We start from the raw sequence: 16,048 nt of genomic DNA, 5'->3' as shown, positions 1-16,048 counted from the left end.
GTAAACACCATCGTCTCCTCCTCCTTTTATAAACTGAAAACTATTAAAAAAATCCTCCCCTACCTCCCCCACAACTCAGGAAAAGCACTGGTCACAGCTTTTGTAATTTCCTCCTTGGACTATTGCAACAGGCTCTTTGTCAACGCCCAGCAACAAGTCATTCGTAAACTGCAGTCAGTGCAGAACGCGGCTGCATGAATGCTCTCGGGTACTCCTAAGTTTAAACCCATTGCCCAAGTCATCAAAAGCTACCATTGGTTTGCAGTGAAAAATCGTATCAAATTCAATGCATTATGTATTGCCTATAAAGCCTCACTCAAGCAAGGACCCCGCTTTCTCCTCAACTCCCTAGCCTTTTATGTCCCCAAACGACCACTTCGATCTATCAACGCCCTCTTGATGTATGTACCACGCACCAAAACCGCCTCCTGGGGCGATCGCCGTTTCACTGTCTCAACAACCAAACTCTGGAACTCCCTTGATTTGGATACCAGATCCAGTCCTACTCTCATCGCCTTCAGGAAAAGAATAAAAACCTGGTTGTTCAATCAATAATTCCTCTCTTGCCTTTCTTATCTGCCACCTTTCCAGCGCCGAGACGCCCTTAGGCTTTTGTTGCGCTTTACAAGTTTAATAAATAAATAAATAAATAAAAATATGTTAGGCTCATTCCCAGGTTTACCAGGTTTGGTAAATGTGGATATGTGTCAAAAACCATGGGGGTTACACATGGAATACCTCCCTTGTGCAAAATAATGCAATGCAGCGATTTGAGCTGTGTTGCATTACTCCATATTCATTAATCCATTCAAAATCACACGAAGTGGCTTTGCGCAGCTTTAAAAATCGGACTTATGGTTTGCGTCACTGTTCTGTCACTTTGCATGGTGCAAGAGCGATGAAATCTAGGTCATAAATAAGGCCCTGAGTGTATGAGGTTTCCGCAAGAATTGTGAGGTTTTTTTGCGTGCTATGTGTAGTCAGCGATCTGTGAAAATCAAGACTGTTGGAATGATTCTCATAGAGAGATTCAAATTCTCATCAATTGTTCGAGAGTATAAATGATCTTACCTATCAGTCCACCACTACCTTCCATTGATGAATTTTTGTACATCTCACAGCTTATTTTAATAGCTCATCCAGTTTCAAAGTTTCCATGAGACATATACTGCATATGAAAGTTATACAGTTGATGTAATCAAACAAAGATTAGCACAGTAATCAGATTCTACACAAGAATACGCTTGCATGAGGACTTTAATATAGAGCTCTTACTTATCCCTGAATCATTTAATAAAAGGGTAAACCCAAAAGACCTGGGTATTCAATGTTACAGGGAAAGTGGTCCCAGTATACAGTAACTGTATACTGGGACTGACACAGTCTATGGACACCGGGATGCGGTGATGCACTGTCTTGTCAGCATCTAGCGGCTGCAAGTACACGCGTTGAACACGCAGGCTTATTTAAGCAGTTTCCCCTGCCCGCCGGCACTCTCTGTGATCAGCTCCTGAGGGTCGACAGTTCTTTTTCCGCGATTCAGGCACGTGGTGTCTTTTTTCGAGTTTACTGAACCACTCAGGAGCGATTTCATGCCCTCACATGAAAAGTAGTGTGCATACCTTTTTACAGGTTATAGCGCGCTCTCTAGTACTAGGAGCCTGCAGGCCCCCCTTTTTCCTTGACTCAGACCCACAAATTTGGGCAGCTTTCTTTTGCCCCACTCCACTCTCGCCACAGGTCCTAATCCAGAGAAAGGCCCCATAGTAAAGTGGAACTCAACCTACGCTATTCAAAGGTCGAAACGTCGACTTTTGCACTTTTACCTATCCAAGATCAACAGATCATTGTTACTGTGTTTTATCATATGGGCATGGTTAACAACTGTTTTTATGTGGCTAAATGATATGCCTCTGTGACGTCACCTATTAATTTTGTGACCACAATAATCCCTTGACACTGTCTACACAACTTTAATCCTCACAAAACTACTTACCTTCCCCCTTTCTTCCCCCTTTTCTCCGGGCACAATGTTTATACCCAATAAAGAGATTTTGCATATATGTGCTTTGATGAGGATGTGAATAAATAACATCTCTCACAAATTCAATGTATTATTGTTTTAGTTTGTAAAGTAAAAAGGATTTTTTGGGTTCTTTGTAGTATCCCTGAATCATGACAGCAAAAGAAATGCCAATATCAATATCATGCCCCTATAATGCACACGTTTTTACCACAACCTGAAAAATGTCAGTCTCCAAACTCTGCCACCATCACGATTTGGGCAACTGCTAATCTGCCTGAATGTCCTTTGCTCACTAAGAACCAGAAGCTTGCTTACTGTCTTCCATTCCTGCCAAAGAGGATTGTGTCAATGAGGTCGTCAGAAGTTCTACTGGCATTTCTAGCAGACAGAAGGAGGGCAGCAACACCCTTATTTGTGGTCTTGTGATAAGCTTCACAGCTGATCTGGTCAGAATTAGAAGTCTTTCAAACTATGCACTATCATGCAATGAATTACATAATCACCATTAATTACACTCTAATTATCAAAGCTTATACCTGACAAAGATGGCCCACACTTATTTATATCCTCAAACATTATCAGTTGTCTCAAGTGTGAGCTAAAATCAGCAGCCCAATCAGAAAATATGGACATACTGGTAATTTGAAGAAAAGGTCATTCTGGCAGCATAGTTTCTATCGACATGGCAATACCTGCGAATAAGCATCAACAGGAGTAGTGAGAGATAATGAAGAGTTGTGTGATGGGGGAGGAGTTACCTACATTAGCACAGGCAGTGACATTTGGTGTGGTAGCATCGCAACTCTGGAATAATCTTCCCCAGCCAACAGTCCTACACGCTAATCGGCTTCAGAAATCTGGTAAAAACCTGGCTTTTCCCGAGGGGCGATATCTAGCCCCCCTGCTGTAATGGTGGATTGGTTCAACAGTAACATCTTCTGTAGTTCAAGCACCAGGATACCCGTAGGGTTACAGCTTTTTGCACTATATAAGTGCCTGTTACATTACATTACATTACATTACATTACATCCTGTGTTTTGCTAACGAGTACTCATATATCTATGAAATTGATAGAATTTGGGTAGGATCTCCTGTCAATGTGGAATTAATGCACTTGTTACAAGTTTGTGCAAAAACTAATGGGCATATTTACAAGGGCTTTATCTCCGCTTTTTTGGCTTACAAAGCCAAAAATGCTGCGATAAAACCAGCGCCCTATTTACTAGAGGGTGCTAACATGCATAATCGCATGTTAGCACCCTTTTTCCCAACGCCTCCCATTGCAACTACAATGAGATGCAAAGTGAGTGTTACTGGGCGTACCCCAGATGGAGTACCCTGCATATGTCGCTGATGTTTACATCGCAATATTTACAAGGCAGCCCACATGATTTTAGCACACAATAGATTTTGGTGAAAACTGCTGTTTTTGCCAAAATCTAACGTCTGCTAAAATCCTGACTTAGTCATTCCTAACATAGGGGGTGGATTATGCTGTTATGACCCTGTGGGGCGTATCAGCAAGGTTATCGCCCTTTTCCAGGGAACATCATTGGAAAACCAGCAATGTTCCCTGCAAAAGGGCAATGACGTCGCTATCTCTGGAATTTTTATCGCCCTAGAGAAATGTGTTGTTAATAACGTGCTACCTGGGCGATAAATACCAGAGACTGCCTGCGATATTATAATTATCGCTAAGCACGGCCAGCGATTATTATCGCTAGCTGTTGTTAATATGCTCATAAGAAATGTATTTTCCTTTTATTGGAGCAGTCCTCAATATATCATTACATTTCTGTATTTATTCCATTCTATGGGAAGCTCTCAGGTTGAAATGATAATACAGAAAAGCTTCTTAAGGTGTAAACATCTCCCTGTAATGTTGTCCACAAATGATTTTTCTCTTTTTCTACAATCCAGTCTGAAGATTTTTGGTCAGCAGACCAGGATTTTGGTTGTGAACCCAAAACTGATGACAGCAGAAAAAGCATCCTCATCCATCAGAAGTATATTACTTTATAAAGATGAATGCATGGATGGTCAGTGAAACTGTATTTGCCTTGGATGAGATATTTCTTGTTTTTTATACCCTTTTAACCCCACTTTGAAAAGTTTTTGTTTAAATATGATAATTTCTTTATACTATTGAATATATTGACATCTCATCTAAGCAAAGGAGTTTCCTTGAGTAAAGGTCTACTTTCATGCCAACCTTGGTGTAATATTGTTATTTTTATTTCTTTTGTATTGTGGGACTTAGAAAGAGGAAAGGTAATTTTTCTTAAACTCCTTCTTTGCACTCCTGTCGGATCACAACATAACTTGTTGTGCCAATTCCAGATTGGATGACTTTTATGGGGAAATGTGTTGTGCAAATTCATTGAACAGCGATAAAAAAAAACCACAAAAAATGCCATTGCAATGGAACCTGATCCACAGAAGGAGCAACACAAGCCCGTTATGCTCACTTGTTGTTGATTCCCTGAACCTGCAAAAAGATCTGTCAACTCCAAACTATTGAAAAGATTTTAAAAAATAGGACCTAGGCAAAGGTGGTTATCTATCCCCAACTTTTTGGGTGCATAGCCATCTGAAAACCAGGTCCTGCTGTCAGACCCTGAAACCAACCACCAGTTGGCTAGAAGAAGAAGGCCATTCTCATTCTTCTCGACCTAACCGCGGCGTTTGACACCATTTCCCACTCCATCCTGATCAACAGATTGACAGACATAGGGATTTCAGACATCGCCCTATCCTGGATAGAATCTTTTCTTACGGACAGGTTCCAAACTGTCGCTCTTGGCCCTTTCCACTCTAAAGTAAAGAGAGTTTCCTCTGGGGTACCTCAGGGCTCCATCCTAACTCCCCTCCTTTTTAATATCTACCTCATCCCACTCTTATCCCTGATTGAGTCATTCGGCATACCTGTAACCTCGTATGCCGATGACACGCAGCTCATCGTACCACTAGAGGATAACTCAACTAAGGCTGAACTCAACCTCAAGAGCTGTTTGACCGCGGTCTTCCAATGGATGGATACCAACCACCTCAAGTGCACCTCCAGCAAAACGAAGATCCTCCCCATTGGAAGAAACACCATCTTCTGCCCAGCCCTCTGGTGGCCGGAGGACGATGCCGCCCCCCCAGACCGTTACAACTGCTAGGAATCTTGGTGTCCTATTCGACTCCGACCTTTCATTTGACCAGCACGTCAGGACCGTAGTGGGCCGATGCTTCGGTATCATAAAATCTTTAAAAAAATTCTTCGACTTTCTCCCACTCGATTCCAGAAAAACTGTAGTAGTAGCCCTTATAATCTCACGCTTGGACTACTGTAACGGTCTCCTTGTGGGAGTAAAAAGAGACGACACTGACCAAACTTCAAAGTGTTCTTCACACTGCTGCCCGACTGGTTCTAAAACTGCCCAGAAGATCATCCATTTCCGCAGCTCTAAGATCCCTGCATTGGCTCCCTCTGCACAAAAGAATATTTTTTAAAATGTTGATTGTTGCTTTTCGGGCTTTTAACCTATCCGGTCCCAAATACCTCACCAGACGCTTCCCCCACTACATCCCAAGTCGATCCCTTCGCTCTTCCCAGGACAACCTCATCCTCCCTGCTAGGTACAACCTGAAGACAAAGGGCGGAAAAACCCTAAGCGTCCTGGCCACTAAAGCCTGGAACCTCATGCCCAAGAATCTTAGACAACAAACTCACGAAAAATCTTTCAGAAAACTGCTTAAAACTTGGATTTTTAACCTCACAGATGACTACACCAAGGCAGCCATCTAAACTCAAACTGCTTCAATAATGGTTTTCGATCCCACGACCAGGAATTTCAGCGCCAAGATGCTCCCTTCGGAGCGAACGTTGCGCTTTAGAAATACCCCCTCAAATATCAAATATCAAAATATCAACAGGAGTGAATTTGAAAACCATTTGAAATGATACATAATCAAATATTAACTGAACAAACAAAGGTTAAAGTGAAGTTATTGTTAGATTTTATTATAACACAAACATAGGTTAAATCAGTCCTCAGAAATTCATTGAAGTCAACTCAATTAAAATGTAGTTATGGTTACAAATTAAAAACTGTACAACTGCCAAAATTTGAAATTTATTTTTAGGACCGTAGTTCATAACCCGTACAACAACCATTCAAATCATATCTTACACTTCAAAAGCACCAACATTTGCTTTTGAAAAGCAAAACTTTTTCTTCTGTGAAAAGTAGCTCAGTGACAAGAAGATCAGTGCAGAAGAAATGCAGAGAAGAGGCCGAAGGTACCAGACCACTTACTGAATTTCACTGAATTGGTAACAAAAAAATATTATTGAAATGTGATAGATAATTGCACTCTCGCTGAGAAGCAGGGTCAACTGAAGGAAATACAACTCTTAGACCACGTCGATGCACAGCAATTAATTGTCGAGAAGTTAAAGAAGGGCACTGAAAAGACTGGTACATCTTCTGAAACCATGCCGTTTACATGCCTGCTGAAGAACATTTGGCGGAACAGATTCTACAGGAGGAGACATAGGAAGTAATGACACTGTGGGAAAGAACTGTATGTGTAACAGAATAATAGCCCTTGGTGAGCAAAACCGTGATGCTTGGCAGAAGCAAATTCAAGAATACCAGAAGACTTGTAAAAATGTTATTTCCTTCAATTATCCATATTCTTTAGTCCCAATGTTTATTTTTTGTTCACAAGTACTAGTGCATGAAACTAGCATTGTCCCCCCGATTAAAAATAAAATAAAAATTCAGACAACATTAGTCTAGGACACACTTTAATGATCTTAAAAAAGATAAAAATATATGTTGTTTAATCGGTATGTGAGTAGGCGAGAGAAAGCTAGTGACCGACCACCTATTAGCATGACCTTTGGCCATGCTTTGTGAGGGTTGGCAACAGGATCTATGCTCCAACTAGAATGCGTGCCCAACCTGAAGTGAGTGGAAATACAACACTGCACACAGAAGGTACCCTCAGGGCTGCCCTGCAGCCTGGCCTTATGACTAACCTGCCTCTAACGGCTAGCCACAGTTGCATCTGACCTCCAGGTTTATGCAGCAAGTGTTGGCAACAGGCATTGACAAGTCATCAGTCCTGAGGCTAACCCTTGGAGGGTGGTCAACCACTGATTTATATGACTGAAGAGCAGCCAATGCCCATTGGCCATAGGGCCTGCTATTGGTCAAATCCGACCTCAGTTGCGCATCGGTTAGTCCTATGGGTGTAATGTCCCCACTGAACTACGGATTCAACAATGAACAGCAGGTGTTGGCCACAGGGCTTGGCTTGTGCCAGACACAGCGACGTTGACCACAGTGCATGCTCTTTCCATCCAACCCTATATGGTCAATTAACTCCTGCTGCACATGCCCTTCAACAGGGCACACTGGGAGGTGGCTACACGTCTTTCCAGATGCCAAATCTTGAAACAACCCTGAGTGGGTGTGTTCCGTGAGAGTTGTTTGTAGGATGTCATCTACAGCATGGCCATGTAGCCAAACCTCTATGGCCTGTGACCATGCTCTGCAGGGGATGAAACAGGGCCCTGAAACTAACTTGCTGTAGGCTGCCATTTATAGGGCTTGTACCAGACACTTTGGTCTTTGGTCAGGCAATTTCTTTTTTTGCATTCATGGATACTCATGTAGTTCAACAAATGGTGGGAAACTTCATGCCAAGTTTCTTCAACCTAGCTACTCCATTTAGAGATTTCAAATTCTGTCTATATCCATGAATCCTCAATAGGTGATGCGTGGGTCAGAGAAGCCTGCCATCGGTTCTCCTTACCCAAACAAGAAGAATGCCTTAAACTCACAGTACCTTTTCAGGATTCATGAATCCTCAACTTCTTTTTCCTCTGGGTGCTGTCTTTAATTGTTCTAACATTACAGTTGTTCATTGTCTCTCAAACTATGAACCCAGGACACCCTGCCTTTAGGATTAGTAGCTCACCATCTTTACCTTTAATAGAAGTACAAGCTTAATGAAAATGTCTGAGAGAATGCCTGCTGACATGATGAGGGCTAAGATCCGAGGACGTGTAACGAGCAACGGCAAACTGAATTAGAAGAAACATATTAGCAACTTAAACTCTACGTGCAAAAGCCATCAGGAGATATTCATATGAACTATTAATTCATCTAGAGCTCAAAGCTACATTTGGAACTCTGGGCATCATTTGACTGCACCTTTGACAAGATGTATAACATCTGGTCTAGGAAGCAATTCAAAGTCTATCCTATGCTGATGACACTGTTCGCTCTGATCTTACATTTATTGGCTTGCAAAGCATGTTACATGTTTAGCTTGTTTTAATAAGCAAAGTATCAAAGAATGAGCACAGGAAGGACAAAATTAATGTTGTTTAGAACGCAAACAAGAAATGTTTTTTAGCTGGGAACCTGAATGACACCCTTTAGAAATTCCATGAATTTAATGTCATCATGGAGTAACTTAGTGTAATAATCTACACTTGCATGCCATGTCGATACAGATATCGATCTTGCCAGAGGGAAATCAGGCGCACTGAGAAAAGTCAAGGAAAGCATGGGCCTTAATTCAATTTCAATGCCAAAAGAAACATGTTTCAATTTGCGAGTCTGCTACTGTAGGGGTGCAACTAATAAATAAGAAACGTCTGAATAAAATTAAAGCAGCTGACAGACCTGCCATCTTTTAACGTGTTTACCTTGTCTTTTTCCCTTCTAAACTCCTAGTTTTTGCTCGTTTAGTGTCTCTGTGCCTTTTAAAGGTGTCTCAGACCTGCCACTGCAGAGTCTGCACAGCGTTCTTACTCCCATGTTGAGCTGGCAATTGCACCCACTTACTATACCCTAACCGTCCCTTTCCTTACATGTAAGGCACCTGTCAGGAAGGCCCATGGGTGGGATGAAGTGTATGTGAAAGGTGGGACATGTACTGGTGTGTTTTACACGTCCTGCTACTGAAATACTGTGTATTTCATTGTTCACTGTTGAAAGGTTATCTGCCCCATAGGCTGCACTGTAACATTTTAAATGTGTAACTTTCAAGTGGGACTGGATAGAGAAATGGAGTTAGGCTCACTGAACTCTGCATGTAATAACCCATGTTTTAGTAAATATGTTTTTTTAAATGTGTGTTTGAAATGCCACTTTTAGATAGTGGGCATTTTTTTACTTAACAATCCTGTTGGCCTCTGCCTGTTTGTATATTCAGCGTCTAGTTTTGGAGTGACAGGAGCTGACATGTGCATTCAAACTATACAGCCACAAGGGAGGTTGAGCTCCCTTTCCTGGGTGACTCCCAGCCAGTCTGAATAGACCTGTTCTTTATTTAGAGTAGTCGGAGGAGTTTTTACTAGCACTTGAAGAGGTGGTCTGATCTGCACAATGCTGTCTCCACCTCCTATAGTGAGGCTGGATTAGAGAGGACAGAACAGGTTCTACTGAACTCAGAGACTTTCTGCCCGAAACCTCAAAGGGAAAAGCAGTATAATTATTGGGGCCATGACCCCAGAACCCGAGAAATCACTTGGACTAAGGAACCCCCCAAGAAGAAGAGCTGGGGAAGCTGTGAGGAGGAACTACCACGTTGCTGTACACTTTTCTGTGTTGGCCCACAGTGGCTGCTTCTGTCTGAGCAGTGAAAGGACTGGACTGCACTTTCTGCAACTCATTTTCCAAACCTTCTCCAAGGGCTTGAGGTAGGGATTGTCCCATGTTCTCAGTCACAGGCAAAGACTTCACAATCCTCTGGGTACCCGCATCTGGATCCATATTTGAGCAGCTACAGAGTAAAAAGCAACTCAACGCCATCAATGACACCGCTGCCGGCTCCTCGACCTGTTGCACTGCAGAGAGGACTGCCCCACTTTGCACTGCAACCCTGGTCTCACCATCAAAGCCAACCGTGGCCACCACTGTGTCTCTGCTTGCACATGACCTTAGGGCACAGCACTTTGCACCGCCTTACATTGACGCATGGTATCCTCGACAACGCTGCTCCAAGTCAACATCGCCGCCGCTGTCTGCACCATGGTCTGAGGGCACTGCTCATTAGTTACTTGATGCACGGCCTCATCCCACACTGAAGCCTTGGCCTACTGATGCCATCAACTCCAGATTATCTGTTGACATCGCTTCAGCAATGACCCTGCCACTGCTTGAACGGTGATATACCAGCACCGTGACAAGCACTGCCCCGCTTTGTACCACTGCCCTGTTCAGACTGAATGGTGTCACTAAGCCATGGCAGGACTGCACTGAGGCCTGAGGGTACTGTATGCTGCACTACTCCACTTCAAACCCCAGCCCCAATGTCTGGCAATGCCGGCCCTTTTAACTTCAACTTCTCATCTTCAGATCTCATCGAAAGGCCCATGATGCCCTGCATTTCCGAGGTACTGTTTGCTGGGCTTCCCCACACCATCACAGGCCTGTGACATTGTCTTCAGCCTGAACTGTTGGATTTGTTTTTTCACAATGCTGTGAAAGCCCCAGACGACAGGCACCGGGCTTACCTGGACCATCTCATTGTCCCCTAGTGATACAAGGGTCATTTCTGCGGGATCCAAACCCTCCTCTGGGACCCCCTCCTCCCCTACTGCTGCTTTAGCCAACACCTTAGACTGTCCACTGGTGGGTGGCTGGCTTACTCGGGCATTTGGGACTCCCCTTGATGTGGACCAGCTGTTCACAAGCAAAGCACTTATGGGGCCCCTGCTCTGCAGGCTTTGCTGAAGAGACCCATATTTTCCTCTCTCCTGGGGGGTGAGAATCTTTAACCTGGGTACTAGTTTGTGGCCATAAGAGAACTATTTTGTTGTACCCTTGTACCCTCACTATTCTGCTGGGGCCCCGGCCCACCTTTGGTAGAGTTTCCAATACACATTCTTGTGGACCCTGGTACTCATCCAGAAGTCTGCCTCCATAGCAAGTTTCCTAGGGTCAGTGAGCTTACTTTCTATCAAGTGCTGGTGCAGCTCAGCAAAACATAGAATAGACAAGCGCTCCCACAGAATCAAATTGTACAGCCCCCTGAAAATCTGTAACATTACTACCCGTCCTCCAACCATCCAGTGACCTGCAAAAAGAATCAACACAGTCTAACCATGTCTAGGAATCAGTTTTCTTACTGGGTATAAACTGATCCCTGTACATATCAAGAGAGAGACCGTATATAGTGAGTAGAGCCTCTTTCATGGCAGTGTAGGTAAGGTTGTACCCTTACCCCAAGCCTACAATGAGTCCCTCCCCCCTTCTGAGAAATGAAGCAACAATCCTGCACCTCAATTCTTCTCAGGATCTCCATTCATGTGGATAGATGCCTCAGAACTCTGAAATCAACTCTGTATTTCATCACGCTTCTTGTACCCCTTTCCTACATTCTTGGGAATGTGTACTATTCTATCTGAATGCACCAAGGTATTGCTGCCATCATCTGAGCTGGACCTACTCCTCTGATCAAACTCATTTTTTCTAAGCTCATGATATAACATTCTTTTCTTTTCCATTTCCAGCTTGAGCCTCTCCAACTCCATTGCATCTCTCCTTGCTTCCTTCATGTCCTCCAGCTCCTCTGGGGACAGAGCACTGCTGCCTTGCCTGGCCTGGAGGGCCCTTAACCTCCAAAAAGCACTTCCTTCCACTCTAGAAATAGATTCCTCTGCCTCCACATTGAGCTCTCCACACTGCCCACGAGTATTTCTGGTTGCTACCCAGGCCCTCAGTGCCTTTTGTAGCTCCTCCTTCCTGGTGATGCCTCGGATCTTGACTTTCAGGTTTTTGCAAATTTCCTTCATCTTCTTCATGATGTAGGTTTCCAACATTTCCTCCTTAAAAGCCACTTATAGGGATGCGACTGATGATGCTTGTGACTCAGGCATGATGCAGTAGAAAGTTCAAGCTCAAAACAAATAGACAGATCAAAAAAAGAACAAAGAGAAAACAGTATGTGGTACATAGTGATTTGCGACATAGTATTAGTGTACACCAATCTGTTGTGTAGTTCACACTAATCTGTAGGACCTGCGTGTTTGTTGGATAACATAAACTTTGGGTGAGGTGCCTAGACTGATTCCGAGCACCCCCACAGGATATGTTGGCCTGGAGGCCAGCTAGCTCACAGTGGTACCCATAAGCCCCCCTAACTCTACCAGGGAGCAAATGGTTTCTGGCAGCCACTGCACATGACAACCCTGAGCCCTCAGGGCTTATGGAAACAAATTAGAACCATTAGCTCAATCACTCATGCATACTTGTGCTCAGAGAAATATATAGAGAAAACACACTGGGACATTTTCAATATATTTATTTACCAAATGTATTCTTGCATAGAATACATGTGCTGCAATAATCAGTAGACAGAAGCAGGCGAAGCACCAAAAGAGTAAATAGTAGATATAGGGGCACATGCATCAAGCATACATTATGCAATTCTAAAATAGCGATTTTTACCGAATCGCTAATTTGGAATTGAGCAATGCATGTAAGAATCACAAAATATTTTGCAAATCCTTTACATTACCTAATAGCGATTTGGTAAATAGAGAATCACTATAAGGTAATATGACTGCATTAATTCATATAGGAGTGAATTGTTTTGCATTTGGTAATTTGCGATTACCAAATTGGTAACCACAATTGGCGAATACATACCAAGGGTGCCTAGGGGCCTAAGGTCCCCCATGAATCACTCCCAAAAAAAGAGAATGTGCACATGTAAAGCACACACATGCCCTAGGGGCATGAGTGTGCTACATAGAACTTTGAAAAAAGCATTTTTGTGCAATTTTCAAAGTATACACATGGTTACCATCAACTTGAAGTTGATGATAATTAGCGTTTCCTAAATGCACAATTCTCAATCGATAATTGTGATTCCCTATTTGTATTTGCAATTTAGGTAAATGCAAACATTTGCAATTACCTAAATTGCGAATGTCAAGCCTTTAAACCAATAGAAATTACCTTTTTCCATTCGCAAATGCGCAGTAACTGGAGGTTATCCCTCAAAGGACAATGGCGGTACCTGTGGTGGGCCGGTCATTAATGGGGATCTTTTCCCACATGGGGGCTCCCAGAGAGGTAATATCTGACTGGGGTATCAATTTCATACCCAAGTATATGACACCATGTGGGAGGAGTGTGGTGTGTCCTACAGGTTCACTCTTTACCACCCCCACAGTAATGGTTTGGTGGAGAGATTCAACCAAACCCTGAAGGGCATGATCAAGGGTCTGGTAGAACCCATGAAGCATAAGTGGGACATCTTACCATGCCTTCTCTTTGCTTCCAAGGATGTGCCACAGAAGTCATTAGGGTTCGGTCTCTTTGAGTTATTGTATGGGCACCCAGTGAGAGGACCTCTCAGACTGGCGAAAGAAAGCTGGGAGACTGCTAAGAGGAAAACTTATACAGATGTATTTAACGACATGCTGGACTTTAGAAACCAGACTTAGCGCTTCAGGAAACTCGCTCAGGAAAATCTTGAAGCCAGCCAGGAGGAGAAAAAAAATTGGTACAGCCAGAATGCCACTCTGGTAGAGTTTTAACTTATCCAGAAAGTATGGGTTATCTTATGGCCCCTGTAGAGCCTTGCACTCCTTAGGACGAGCAGGATGGGACTTTTGAGGTTCTGTAGTGCAAGAGTGATGTCACCTATCCTGTGAACTTGCAGAGTCCAAGTATCCCTTTGCAGTTCCCTCAAGTGAACTATCTTAAACCACACTTTGAGAGGTTGGAAGCAAGCATACTTTTGGTGACAGATGATGGGTAGAAGAGGGGAATGAACCTCTCCCTGACCTCCTGTCTGCCAAGGAGCACCATGGGTCAGTAGAAGGTGTGAACCTCTCCCTTTCACTGACCCGAGAGCAGCAGAGTAACTACCTTCAGGTGTTGGGCAGTTTGCCATGCTGTTCTCCATGACCCCAACTGTCATCCACTTGTGCACCCATGATATGGACACTGGGGACAGTCCTCCTGTGAAGCACACAATTTACAGGATCACTGACAGGGTCAGAGTCAGCATCAAAGAAGAGGTTTCTAAGATGTTAGAGTTAGGGTTAATGGAGCCCTCTAACAGTCCTTGGGCCAGGCCAGTAGTCTGATTCCACTCCTGAACATTGGTTCTGAGTAGACTACAGTAGGCTCAATGCCATCACCTGGAATGACACACACCCCATCCCAAGGCTGATGAGCTCATTGATCGGTTGGGAGCTGTTAGACCTAGCATTCTTGGTCTGGTTTCCCCCTATCTTTTTGCCTCTACCTCCGGTATTTTCTGTGCTGTGCTGGATTTTGTTGTTGCTGGTTAGATGCTTTGGACACTCTGCCACTGCTGATCAGTGTCAGAGTGTAAGTGCTCCCTGTGTAAATTGTTATTGTAATTGGATATACCTGATTGGCATATTTGTATCACCCAGAAGTCCCTAGCAAAGTGCACTGAGTGTGCCAGGGCTGGTGATGTCAAATGCTACTAGTGAGCCTGCAGCACTGATTGTGCCACCCACTTGAGTAACCCTAAAATGGTGTCTCGGGCCTGCCACTGCAGTGCCTGTGTGCAGTCTGTGAACTGCCATGTCCTCCAGGTCAGTGTCCCCACTGACCGGGCCTAACCCTTCCCTTTCTGTGCACATAGGTCCCCCCTATGGAAGGCCCAAGGTACCCCCTCTGGCAGGGTGCAGTGTATGTGAAAGGTAGGGCATGTACTTGTGCAGGTGACATGCTCTGGTAGTGAATTACAGCCATTTTCGTTTTTCCCTGCTGTAAGGCTATATTGCTCCATAGGCTATCATGGGGGAAGCTGGCTACAGTGGCTACCAGCATATCTTCCCATAAGAACAAGATAGGACATACAAGTGTGGTATCCCTGAACTCAGAATTTAATAACACATCTTTTAGGAAAGGTTGTTTTTAAATCCTGTGTTTGAGAACACCACTTTTAGAAAGTAGCTGTTCTCTTATCTGACCTTTCTGTGGCCCTTGGCCTGTTTGTGAATTGACTGTCGGGTTTGAGAGGGACAGGGGCTGGGGAGCCCCCAGGAGGCTGGCTGGGTCAGCCCTAGGCTGAATGACTGCATTTGCAACATGAATGGTGGGAGGAGATAGCACCTAGGCCTGAATAGGGCTGTGCCTGCCTACCACAATGCTGGCTCTACCTCCTGCTGGGCGGCTGATGACCCTGCCCCTCACTCTGAAAGGAAAGGAGAAGCCAGCAAAACAAAGTGCTCAGGGAACACCCAGAACTGGTTCATACCGGACTCAGGGCACACTTGCACAAAGAGAACAGAGACTTTTAGGGGTATAAGTACAGGACCCCTGACAACAGAAAATTAGATCATCCTGGAATCAAGAAGAAACCTCTGCCAAGGAAAAAGCTGAAACTGAAGAAGGAAGACTGTCTTGCTATTGCTCTGCCGGACTGACCTGCTGTTGCTTTGCTGCCAAGGAGAGGGGAAGGACTTTGCTTTGTTCTCTGTCCCCTTGCTTGAAGGAATCTGCAAGGGCCTGAGAGAGAGCTGGCTCCCTGTTATGAAGTCCCAGGAAGAAAAGGACTTCTCCCCCAGCTTCCCTTAACTCTACTGAGAGAGTTCTCTCCTCCCTTGCTTCAAGGAATCTCCAAGGGCCTGAGAGAGAGCTGGCTCCCTGTTATGAAGTCCCAGGAACAAAAGGACTTCACCCCCCAGCTTCCCTTAACTCTACTGAGAGAGTTCTGTCCTTCCTGAAGTGCGTGGCCCTTGTGTAGTGCCTCTGGAAGTTGTACCTGTGTTGGGGAGCTGGAAACCAAGCTTTTAAACACTTTGCTACAGAAACCTTATCGCAATCCCGGCTGAGCGAGAACATTCCTCTACCAAGACCGAGATCGTCGCAGCGCCTGTCGCTGTTGCCTGAAGACATCGCACCCTTCATGGTTGGAAGATTTCCGCCAATGCGAACATCGTCGCAGAGACTGTCATCGCTGGGTGAGATCACCGCATCATGTTGCTGCGAGAATCGTCACAGAGCCCCGAGAATCAC

The sequence above is a fragment of the Lissotriton vulgaris genome, chromosome 4_1 (assembly GCF_964263255.1).
Source record: "Lissotriton vulgaris chromosome 4_1, aLisVul1.2, whole genome shotgun sequence".
Taxonomy (NCBI): Eukaryota; Metazoa; Chordata; class Amphibia; order Caudata; family Salamandridae; genus Lissotriton; species Lissotriton vulgaris.
This window is presented reverse-complemented; position numbering follows the sequence as displayed.